The 12,509-nt window shown below is 41.1% G+C and overlaps 1 long non-coding RNA gene across 2 annotated transcripts; it reads left to right on the top strand.

The window, feature by feature from the left end:
- Nucleotides 1-9,465: 9,465 nt before the first annotated feature.
- Nucleotides 9,466-10,068, top strand: LOC139076456 (uncharacterized). Of its 2 annotated transcripts, none has more exons than XR_011528083.1 (2): nt 9,466-9,600; nt 9,882-10,068. It is a non-coding gene; the product is annotated as an uncharacterized lncRNA (long non-coding RNA). The 2 variants fall into 2 exon arrangements; XR_011528082.1 differs by having other exon boundaries at nt 9,482-9,752.
- The last annotated feature ends 2,441 nt before the right edge of the window (nt 10,069-12,509 follow it).

The following is a 12,509-nucleotide window of genomic DNA, read 5'->3' as shown; positions in this document are numbered from 1 at the left end:
CCTTCTATTATTTCCTTACCTTCCTTTTAATCTTGCCAGCTTACAGGACACAGGTTTACTTTCTTTGTGTGAATGGTACAGACCGTGCTTCCCAATGGCTGCACCAATCCTTTCTCTCACCAACAGGATAAATCCTCTTATCCAGCCAATACAGGGTGGAATTCGGCTTTCTGAGTTTCTTACAGTCAAATAGGTATAAAATTATAGTTCATTGTTATGTTAATTTGCTGGGTTACATCATTTGTTAGCTTTTTGAATTTATTTCTCTGTAAAGCTCCAGTTGGTAAACTTTTCCCCTTTTTCTATTGAGGTTACTGTCTTTTCTTGTTGATTTATTTGATTTGATTTCTTGTTTGAGTTGTGTTCTTCTTCTACGTTCTAGATAGGAGTCCCTTGTCCATTTGAAACATTCTAAAGGCTCTTCTCCCACCTTGAGATATGTTTCTAACTTTATCCACATGCCCTTTGTATAACAGAAACCCCTAACTTTGACACACTCAAAAATCAATTTTATACCATATGGTTTTTTGAAGTTTTTGCTTAAGAGGTTCTTTACTACCTCAACATCAGATACATTTTAGAGTAAATTTATCATGGATCTCAAAGACCTAACTGGAATTTGCATGGGATTACATTGTGTTTACTAGATAAATGTGGGAAGAATTCATATCTTCAGAATATTAAATCTTCTCATCTAAGAACAAGGAGTGTTTCTCTTCATTCAGGTTTTTTTCAATGTTCTTTATTAGAATGTTTAAGTTTTCTCAAGGAGGCCTATGTATTCTTGGTTACGTTAATTATCAAGCATTTTTTAGTTGTTGTTGCTACGTTTTTTTACAACATTTTCTATTTGTCTGCTGTTGGAAATGTTCTTATAATTCGATCATATATCCACCAAATTCTTATTAGTTTACCTCTTGATTCTGTATCAGTTACTCTGAGTAGATGAGTATATCATCTGCAAAAGTGGATAATTTGTTTCTTTCCAATCTTCTTATCTCTCTTTCTCTCCTCCTGTGTTGGCCAGCACTTCCAATAATCTAGTATCGCTTGTAATTTACAGTGGTTTCTGACAGTCAGAATATTTGTCTTATTTCCAATCTTAACAGGAATGCACTTAAAGTTTGTCTCAAGTATATTTGCTGACGATTTTGGAATATAACCATCATCCATTTAAGAGAATTAAAGAAACCCATTTCTACTCTTAGTTTGCTAAGAGTTTTTATCATAAATAAGAATTTGTCAAGTGCTTTTTCTGTGTCAATTGAAATTATCATGAGATTTTAAAAATTTAATCTATTAATGTTATGAATTAGGTTGGCAGAAACTCTAGTGATGAACAATTCATTAATCAAGCTGTATCATTTTAAAACATATCATTGGAATTAATTAGCTAATATTTTAAAATATTTTTCATCTAGGTGAATAAGACAAAGGGAGTATAGTTTTCTTTCTTTCTTTTTTTTAATACTGTATTCATCTGATTATACCAATATTATTAAATGAGCTTGGCAGATTTTGGTTTGTCTCGTCTGGAATAACTTACACTGCAGATGGAAATTTATCTTTCCTCAAGAGTTTCACCTAAAAAACCATTTGGGCCTACAGTTTTTTGAGAAGGGAAGTTGTCAGTTGCAATTCAATCTCTTTAAAATGTATTGGTCCATTCAAATTCCTTATCTCTTATGACAATTTTGGCATTTAATTTTTTTTATTTTCTCTAGATTTTGAAACTTCTTCATTCACAAAACTTTCAGTATTTTAACATTTTAAAAAAATTATAGCTGCTGGTAGGGATTTCAAACAATATAGAAATGATTAAAGAAGAAATTGAAAAACACACTCCAAATCCTATGCCCCAGAAATAACCATAATGTAAACATCTCTATATGCGTATAGTTATAATTTTATAGCAGACATTTCTCTATATGTATAAAGTTATAATATTATTAGTAAGAATAGCAAACATATAGATTACTTATTATTTCATACAGATACAGATAGAAGAATGGATGTCTGGACAGCTAAATGATGGGTAGATAAATAGATAACTCTGCATATATTTCTATTATAATACCCATAACAAATTTTTTTGTGTGTTTATTGATTACGAGTACATCCTCCACTGGATTCTGCGCACAATGCCAGTGGGAATGCTGTCTTTGCATCACTAGAGCTAGCCTGGTTCTATCCTAAGCTTATCATATGTTTATCAAATGCATGTGTGAGGAAATGAATGAACGTGCAATGCCATGTGCAAACATTGTTCTAGGAGCTACACACCTTTTGTTTGTAGAATCCTCCCCAGACCCTTGCAAGAAGACAGTATCATCCCTATTTTATTGCTGAGGAAACTGAAACTAGAGGTAAGTAATTTGCCCAGGGTTTAACAAGGGACAGGTGACTGGCGGGCTTCTGGCATCAGATCTACTCTGATACCTGCTCTCTTTCCACTGCACCATACTGATAATCAGAATAAACACCCCAGAATAAGGAAAAGACAAAAATGCAAAAGAGCCAAAAGGAATACCAAGAATTTGCAGTTCCTTCTTTGAACAGCGTTTAATAAGCTCCTCCTAAACACCCAGCATTAGGGTAGGACTGGGTTTTAGTGACTCAAAAACAGGGCTCTCACCTTTTACCCCTACTAAGCAAACAGTTTAATGTGTGGCCTCAGGCTTAGGCTCTGCTCTAGAGTGTGGAGTGGGATGAAAGAGAGACGTTTAAGAAAGGAGATGGTTACCAAAGGCTTCCTCTGTAAAGACAGGGAATGAAGAAGATAGGCAACTGGAGGAGGGAGGGACAGTGCTCCACATCAACAGTGAGGAGCAGAAGAGAGGGCCCTGTTGGGGACAGAAGCAGGGCTGCAGCCCTACTTAGTCCTCTTTGTAAAATGGTACCCGTGTGGGTCCACTAATGAGGGAAAATGGCCTCTCTGGGCTGACCAATTAGAATAAGTTTCCCCTTTTCCAGCTGCATGCACTACACACAGAGCTGAGCAAAAGCAGATTTCGGCCCCTATTACATCAGCTCAACTGGGTGACCTTGTCGCGGCAAAACCACACGGCCACCCTGCCTCCTGGGGAGAAGCTCCTAGTAAGTCTGTTCTCATCATTGCTCACTTTATTTAAGGTCACTTTAACAAGTCATTAGAACACATCACAGTTGGTTTTATGATATCTGTCATTTAAGATGAACAAATATGTCAATAAAAAGAATTATAACCCAATTGGGGGGTGGGGTGGGAGGGCAGGATAGCTTATTTTCTGGTGACTTGTGTGTTTCCAGAAACCCCAATTAAGAATTTCAGATTTCTGGGACCCGCCCCATGGCCGGGTGATTAAGTTCACGGGCTCCGCTTCAGCAGCCCATGGTTTCGCTGGTTGGGGTCCTGAGCACGGCCATGGCACCGCTCATCAAGCCATGCTGAGGCGGCATCCCACATGCCACAACTAGAAGGACCCACAACTGAAAATATACAGCTATGTGCTGGGGGCATTTGGGGAGAAAAAGAAAAACTAAAATCATTTTTAAAAAAAAGAATTTCAGATTTCTTAACCTTGTTTTCAAATATCATCACTTCTCTAAAAAGGTATGTAGTCTGGATGAGGGTGTATTAAAAAAAATATTTTGGGACCCTGTTCATGTCTTTTTTTTCAAATTCTGAAATTTTGTTAGGTACAGCATATACACAGAAAAGTGCACAAATTATAAGTGTACTACTCAACAAATTTTCACAAAATGTATCCATCCAGGTAGCCAGCACCCAAGTCAAGAAACAGAATTAGTACTAGCACCCCAGGAACCCTTTTATGTCTTCCAACCCGTCCTCACCATCCACACACAATCAGTGCTCTGACTTCTAGTATCCCAGGCTCGCTTTGGCTGTATGTGAACTCTGTAAATGGAATCATTCAGTGTGTACTATCTTCTGTCTAGCTTCTTTCCCTCGACCTTGTATTTGTGAAATCCATACACATAATTACTAGTAGCAATAGTTTACTCATTCTCACTGCTGTGTAGTATGCCCTCCTAGGAATGTACTACAAATTATTTACTTCATTCTACTGTTGATAGACATTGGGGTCATTTCCTGTTTGGAGCTAATGTGAATAGTGGCCAGCCATTTTTAATGTTTGATCACTGTTGACGTACTCCTGTCAAAAGCCACATCAAGCGTGAATGTGAAATTCAAGGGCTGATAAATTTCTGTGGCTGTAGGAAGCGAAACAGTTGCAAAAGATCATTTTCCATGCTTGCAAAATTTAAAGGTATGGTTATTCTATAAGGCAGTTATATGCAATGCGCTGCATAATGCTAGTAGACAATAGGTGAGAAATGAACAAGATCGATGAATTTGCAGGTGAAGGGTATTCGTCTGTGTGATCCCAGTCCCAGCAAGAGCTGGTTATTTGTATCCTCTGCCTTTAGCAAAGTTTGGTAACTTTTTCATGATATGATAATATGACACTCTTAGGATTTAACATATACACTGTGCTAATTGACTTAAAACTCTGTGAGGTAGGTGGCAAGTGGCATTGCTCCCATTTTCCCGAAAAGGGAGTTGAGGCACATCACTTTACCTCCCTCTTGCCGCGTTCATGACAGCGAGTCAGTATCAGCTTCAAGCTGTGAGCTGAGAACAGTCTCCAACCGTCCTTCCCACACAGTCAGCCTGGCAGGGTGCCCAATGTGTTGTTGGGAAGGCCGTGGGAGGAGCCACAGCCTTGAGGTGGGAGGAACTCTATTAATACCTTAGATTTTTATAGTTCTCTGCCTCTAGAGGACTTGAAGCTTCCTTTGAGAAGAGCTGGCCAAAGTTTGTGACTCATATGCCAGCATTAGGAGAAATGCCATTTTGGAGATGGGCCTTCCTACTGCTCATGCGGCGACTTCCAGGCTCTTGTAGGGACTGACTTCTCACCCCTGGTTACTATGTTCAGGGTTCAAGAAACTGATGAACTAGACAAGGGGTAGTTCTCTTTTTTTCCCCTAAACATCACTCACAGCATCCTTAGGCTTAGGCTCTTAGGCTTTCAGGGTGTCTTCCAACGAGTTGCCCTGATCCCAGGATTCCCTTGGCTGTTGATGAAGCCTATGGAGTCTTTCTCAGAACACTGTTTTAAAACGTGTAAAATAAAATACACAGGACGACAAAGGAAATCAAGTATATCGAAATGCAGTTATCTAAATAGTAAAAAAAAAAAAGACAAAACAAATTTGTGATATAGTAATATATATGGAAGATTGGCCCTGAGCTAACATCTATTGCCAATCTTCCTCTTTTTTTTTTTTTACTCCCCGAAGCCCGAGTACATAGTTGCATATCCTAGTAGTAGGTCATCCAGTTCTTCTATGTAGGATGCCACCACAGCATGGCTTGTTGAGCGGCGCATAGGTCCACGCCCAGGATTTGAACAAGCAAACCCCAGGCCACTGAAGTGGAGCATGTGAACTTAACCTCTCAGTCCTGGGGCTGGCCCCTATATGTGCTTCTTTATCGACATGTTAGACAACAAGATCTAGAGGTGGGAAAATAATTAACATAATTTCAAAGTACTAGTGTGTATTCACAATATTTGAAGATATCTGCAACAGCTATAATGTGATATTAAAATATTTTCCTTTCTACTGGTGTCAATGTCACAGATACTAACACGTCTGTCGTTTGCTGTCTATATTTCTACTTGAAAGAAATTTAATGTTTCCATTAAAGGTTAATAAAAACTTAAGATGTATCCCTTTTCCCATCTAAATTCATAGCCCCTCTGAATGCCATCACAAACCCCAAAATCTTGTCCCACTTCAATGCCCCGAAGATGGTCCCTATGCTGGACACACACATACATACCTCTAAATAGCATTAGCCATCTGGAACCCAACAGCCTCTCTCCAGAAAGCTGGATTCTGGGCCAGTCCTACAGTCAGATCAGAGAACAGCCAGCTTTGAGCTTGTGACTATGATTCTCAGACTTTGCTAGTGTGACCAGGCAACAATTGACCTTGAATATAATGGTGCTGCCTTCTCATGTCGGTTCCCAGCATGTCTTCCTATGACAGGTTGAGAAACAGACCTTCTTTTAAATGATGTCCTTGCTCTTTGGAAACAATCAAGGAAGTTTAGATGATATGCAGGAATTACCATTCATTTTAAGTTGATGCTAATCAGGTGGATGAAAGCATTGTGGTTATGAAAGAAAACATCCCTATTTTTTAGAGATGTATACTGAATATATAGGGGTAAGTAACATATCTTGGATTTGTGATTACAATTTTTTAATTACTCTTGGTAAAAAAGGAATGAATGAAACAAGTGGTGAAAACTTGAAAATTCTGGACTCTAGCTGATGGTTGCGTGGGGGTTAGTTAAACAATTTTCTCTACTTCAGTGTATATTTAAAATTTTTTATTATTAAAAACCTTAAAATAATTTTTGGATCAGGAAATTAGGTAGAGATTGCTTTTTCATAGTGCCAGTTTACTTCTTTATAATAACTATTATTCAATTTACTTCCATGCACAATACAATGAGTAGATTGCATTGTCTCTCTTATAATAAATATACAAGATTTAAAAATTGGTTTCGCTCATACCTTTTGCCAGTTTTTGGGCATGGTCTTGCCCTCTAGGAGTTTATATTCAAGTCAGGAAGAACTAATGTATATACATGAAACTACAATCAGGAAACAGCATAAGACAGGTATGGTATAAATGCCAAAACTTGTAGTAAAGATGGAAAATGTGATAGGAGTTCGGGAAAGGGGGAGATCAGTGGCTTTGAGTTGGAAGTTGCTGCCTATCGGTCTCTGAACTTTGGGTTCACTGCCTCCTGCTGTTTAGGCTTCTTTCTTGGCACTCATTTCTCCACAGTGGAATTCCCACTGGATTCATAAAGCTCGGAAGCAACAGCATTCTTGCTCCCAACAGCTCCCTATCCCCTTTCCCTAGGAGGCTGTTGGACACATCCTGAGTCTCCATGGATTGTATGCCTTCATTCTGCTCAGGCTCCTCTATTTCATCTTTCTATTCAAGATGGTGAACTGCAACCCAGATGCTAAGTACCACCATGAACATTCTTACACACTCAACCCAGTGTGGTCCCTGGCCCTGTGTGGTGGCCGTAATGCTTGCCAGGCAGGCAGCCAGAGGACTACCATGCCTGAACCCAAGGGTTGCCTCGGAGGAGAGCCCCTTCCTGCCAAGCGCTAAGGAAGGGGACTCTGGCCAGCAATAAAGCTTCCCAAAGATCTACCACGAGGGGACAATGAAAGCAAAGGAGTAGGTGTCTAAGCACGACTGTGGAGGCCAACTGGCAACAGCTGCTGGGGCCAAAATCATTGCCCCCAGAATGGGCTGGAAGGATGTGTCAGAGCATTTTGGGGGGGGGGGCGGATTGCGGTGTTGGGAATCCCTAGAAGGCATTGAAGAAGACCTAAATCCTGGATGATCTAATTTTTTTTAAAAAGTGGTTTCTTCACATTGCTTAGGTGATTTAAACCAAAGGAAGTTTTTCTTTTTCTTTTCTTTTTTTATCTTCCTTTATTCTCATTCTGAATTATCTGAGGCACTGGGGCCAGGTTACTTGGTGAGGCTGAGTTGGCAAATAGGTGAAGCAAGTGTTGGGAGAGGAGGTGGGATGCACATATACCAATGATGCCGTTCACGCAAGAGCTGGAGATTGCTGTGATTGCCTTTTGGTCCCAGGAAAGGGCTTCTTTCACGGCTTAGAATCACAAGTTTGAAGTGAAAGAGAAAACATCAAATCCATGGGACTTGCCAGTGGTAGGAGTCAAGGAATCTATCCAGGACACACCCCTGACTGACAGATATGCAAGACTTCAATCCAGTTGGCCGTCCGTCTCTGGGACCTGCCTCTCCTGGCCTCCAAATGTCTCCCGGCACCTTCTTGGATAAGGGGGCTCCATAGGAGACTCAGGTCTGCAAGACTTAATTTCATTCCACTCCTCCACTTTAAGGGGGTGAAAACCAAATGCTTTAACATCAGCAACAACAACAGGACTGCCGCTGTTCTGTGTCTAGAGGAGAAGCTTCCCAAAGGAAAAGGCATCAGGCTGTGGCCTTGATTGATGAGAGTGATCTAGAGAGTGACCTCGCCTGATTTGATTTTTTATTTTTCTATTTGATTTTCTACTTTAAATAGTTTCTCTTCTTTATTATCTTTTGACCCCTTCCATAACCTCCAACCTTTCCATAAGTCTGTTCCATATGACAGCTTTGATTGAGGGGAGCTTTGGGAAAGAATGGAGATGCTGTCCAGTGGGAGGGGAAGGAGGGATGGGTCAGCAATCACGGGAGCTGTGAGAGGCCATTCGGAACAGGCTACAGTGGAGAGAAGGCTGGAGCATGGGCGGCCTCACCTCAGGAAGGGATGTGGGATGAGACCCCCTTTCTCCCAAAAGACACTAAAAGTGACCCTGAGGGGAAGGCAGGAGAGGGAAACTAATCCTTACTGGGGAAAGGACTGTACTAGCAGGAGACACTTGGATCCTCAGGTTACATGCGAAAAAAAAATCACATTTCCCTGGTTTGGATGAAAACCCCTTACATGCACCTCTTCACACATGCACATACAGACACACAATTAATCATTCCTATTTCTTGGATTCCCTAAAGTTCTATTTATCTTCCAATACAGCAATTATCACATTATACTGTATTCTTTCTGGCATGCTCATATGTTTTTATAATTGTACTTGTGAACTTTTCCTTTGTATCTTTTGCCAGTAAAGTGCCCAGCATATGTTGAGAATTGTTTGTTAAATGAATATTTGAATAAATGGCTATTACACATATTTGCTAACAAGATGGAACTCTGACTCACTCAGCAGGATCAAGTCTCATTATCATCAAGGAGCTGATGCCAGTTTTGTTCCTACCTTTCTGCTCATCCCTAAACCAAGTGGGTGGACCCTGGACTTCAGGAAGCATTAGATCTGTGGTCACCCACACTGGAATCCACAGTATTCCTCCAGGCTCTGTAGCTTCTGGCTAATGAGGATGTGTGGACAGGCTGGTGGGGGCATGTCACCCACACTGGGCCTGGCAGAGCTGGCCCAGCAGCACTGCCCAATATAGCGGTCAGCTTATCTCCAAGAGCAGCAATGGCCTGGTGAGAAAGAGGAGTGGGCAGGCATGGCTTTTGAGTCATTTGACAAGTGCCTGGAAGCTTATTGCCCCCGCAGCCCCCAAATTGTGCTTCCTCTTTCCTGTCACAGTATCCAAAATTCCATTATCATTCGTAACCCATGCTTTTGGATATTTCAGAGAGGCCAATTTGTGAGTGATTTCTTAACTTGGTGTCTGTGGAGGATTCCGGAATAGTTGAGGGAGGCAGGGTTAGGTGAGGAGGATAGAGAGAAAAAAATGAGAGGGAGATACAGACAGACTCTGCTTCTATTCCAATGGTGGCTTGTGCAGGATAACACATTCTAGAATGCCCTCGGCCCTTCCACGGTTGTCCAGACAATATTGAGAAGCGCTCGGGGTCAGGACTCACCACACAAATGCTTAAACACACGCTTTCTCTCCCAGCCAGAGCACCTGGAAACTCAAGGATGACAGAAACGAGAGAAGGAGAAGGTGCTCTAACCTTGACATGCCGGAGCCCACACTTCCAGCTCCCTTCTCCATCCAGATAAGACCTAGGATCTGAAGAAGAACCCTTTTCTCTATGAAGGCTAAGAACTTAAAAGGAAACACAGGATGGCATTTTCCTGATCCCAAACTGAAATGTCAGTTCAGACATATCCATAAATTTCTTTATCTGAAGTCATAAAAAAGGAAAATAAATTGCCTTTAGTTTACGCTTGATAAATTTCTTTATTGACTAATGGATTTAATTTTATTGACCCCTGATCCAGGAGAGGACTGTCAATTGGATCATCCACCCTGCCAAGACCACTTCTGGAGTTGCTGTTCTGAGCCACCTAGACGAACGCACAGGCCAGCCCCCGGAACCTGCTCTTCATTTGCCTTCCATGCCCAACTTGAACCAGTGATTTGTTATGCTTTTTCTTCTCGTTGTAAGTAAATATTCACTTGGTACCTAATTTTGCTTTTGTGATTTTGTGTTTCTTCTCATCAAGAGGGCCTCCATATTATATAAGCTTCCATCCCCACAAAGTTGGATCTGCTCTGTCATACGTCTGCTCGTGTAGTGCACATTCTTAGTGTGCATACTTACACAGGAAATCTCAATTCCTGAGCGTCCTGATAACTATGATTCTTAGTTAACCAGAATGTTCTCTGCATAATGCTCTTAGAAGCAAGTAATGAAATTAGAAGGAAAAAAGCAGATAGTGGGGATTTCTAATTTTAGAAGTGTAGCAAGTGTTCTACTTGATCCCTAATCCTTTTTTTCTCTACATGCACAGAAAGGCACAATAACAGCTAACACTTACATAGTGTTTACTGGGAGCTGGGCCCCTTTTAGTCCTCACAGACACCCCTTGAGGTGGGTACCCTAGCTGTACTCATTTTATAGATAAGACACTGAGACACAGAGAAGTTAATTTTCCCAAGGTTACACCTAATATACAAGATACAGGTGGGAGTTGACCAGGCCATCCAGGTCCAGGATCCAGGGTCTTGACCTCTAAGCTATATCATCTGTGTAGGATCATTGTTTATGTTTGAAATCATGACCCAGTACCACAGAAACAAAATCTTTACTTTGTTTTCAATTGATAAATACTCTCCATTCCTCTCAGAATTCTGTTTAAATGAAGTTATGGTCGCTTCACTTCAAATTTCCTCCCTCTGTCCTCTAGAAATGAGAGACATCCCTCGAAACACAAGTAGTCCAACACATAGTAAGGGGCTGCAGTGGGCTGAGTGGTGCCCCCAAAGACAATAGTCCTAATTCCTAGGACCTGTGAAGGTTATTTTATACGGTAAAGTTTTAGCAGATGTGACTAAAGTAAGGCTTTGGGGATGAGGAGATTATCCTGAATTATGTGGGTGGTCCCTAAATACCATCAAAAGTCTCCTTACAAGAGAACAGCAGAGGGAGATTAGAGAAGGCAATGTGAAGACAGGGCAGACATTGGAGTGATGCAGCCACAAGCCAAAGAATGCCAAGGAATGCTGGCAGCCGCCAGAAGATAGAAGATGCAAGGAACTGATCCTTCTCCGGAGCCCCTGAGGGAGCACAGCTTTGTTGACACTTGAACTTCAGAGTTTTGGCCTCCAGAACTGTGAGAGAATAAATTTCCGTTGTTTTAAGCCATCAGGGTTGTGACAGTTTGTTAGAGCAGCAATAGGAAACTAACGCAGGAGTCAACACACGGCAGCCAATAGTTTAAGCGCAATAATAATCGTAGCTGCCATGCATCACACCCTTCCATTGTATTGGGTAAGCACCGTGTGACGCACAGTCCTCCACTTAATCCTCATAAAGTAAATGAAGAAACTAAAGTCAAGCAGCTACTAAGTGGGAGAGAAAGGATTTAAACCCAAGTCTGTCTGACTCCAAAGGCCATGAACAGAAACACAATAAAGTCAATTCCAACACCTCACATGGACAATTATTAACCCAAAATGACAGCCAAACTCCAACAGTTCTTAATGATTTCTCTGGAGCTAGATTTATTAACTAAACTTTCCCTTTTTGCCCATACACACTCTCACATTTGGTTATCTGTTGGTTCTTCTTAGTGCCACTTAAAAAAATGAGGTACAAACTACTATGAGCCCATTTTCCAAATGGAAGAAACTGAGACACAGAGAAGTCACTTGTTGGAGCTCACCCCAGAGCCTGGCCCCGGAAACTTGCTCTCACCACTCTTCATACCCCTACAGAATCTTGGTCTAGGTGTGTAAGAAACAGCTGGCAACTTTCAATTTTTTAAAGTGGCTTTTGGTTCATGGAGTGGGTGTACCAGTTCTCTGTGCACAAAGGTTAATTAAACCCCTATAAAATGCACAAGCAGCCAGGTCTTTGTCTCTGAGATGACAAAATCACAAATGATTCCTCTTCAAAATGAAGCTTGTCATAATCTGTTGCCAGTGGGTTGCATGTATTTTTCCCGTTTTAACAACATGCACTTCCCTCTTCATCAGAAACATTAGGTCACAAAAGCCAATCTCATCTACATCTTTACAATGTTGTTTCTCATCTTTCTGCGTGCGAGAGAGAGAACTGGTAATGAAGCAGCCAAATTGGCTTCCAGGGAGGATCTGTCCTCACTTAGAATAGTTTCAGAATCCATTCAGGATGCGTCTGATTTCTCATTAAGTCCTCTGAAGCCATTTATTTGGGGCCAGCTTTTCAGGGATAGGGCATCAATTGTGTGCCAGTTATTGGGAATTATAACACAGCATATGCAGTATGACAACACCAAGTCCATTGGATTTGCAGGAGATTACAGGAGGATGTTATAGAAGTCAGCAGCAATTAGACTGAAAACATTTCTGAGCAGAGAGAGAGCACGAACATAAAGAAATAGATTCTTTCCTGTCGTCTGACATCTCTCCTGTGGTCTCTGGGT

The sequence above is a fragment of the Equus przewalskii genome, chromosome 16 (assembly GCF_037783145.1).
Source record: "Equus przewalskii isolate Varuska chromosome 16, EquPr2, whole genome shotgun sequence".
Lineage (NCBI taxonomy): Eukaryota > Metazoa > Chordata > Mammalia > Perissodactyla > Equidae > Equus > Equus przewalskii.
The sequence above is the reverse complement of the archived record's forward strand: the minus strand, read 5'-3'. Positions and strand labels throughout refer to the sequence as shown.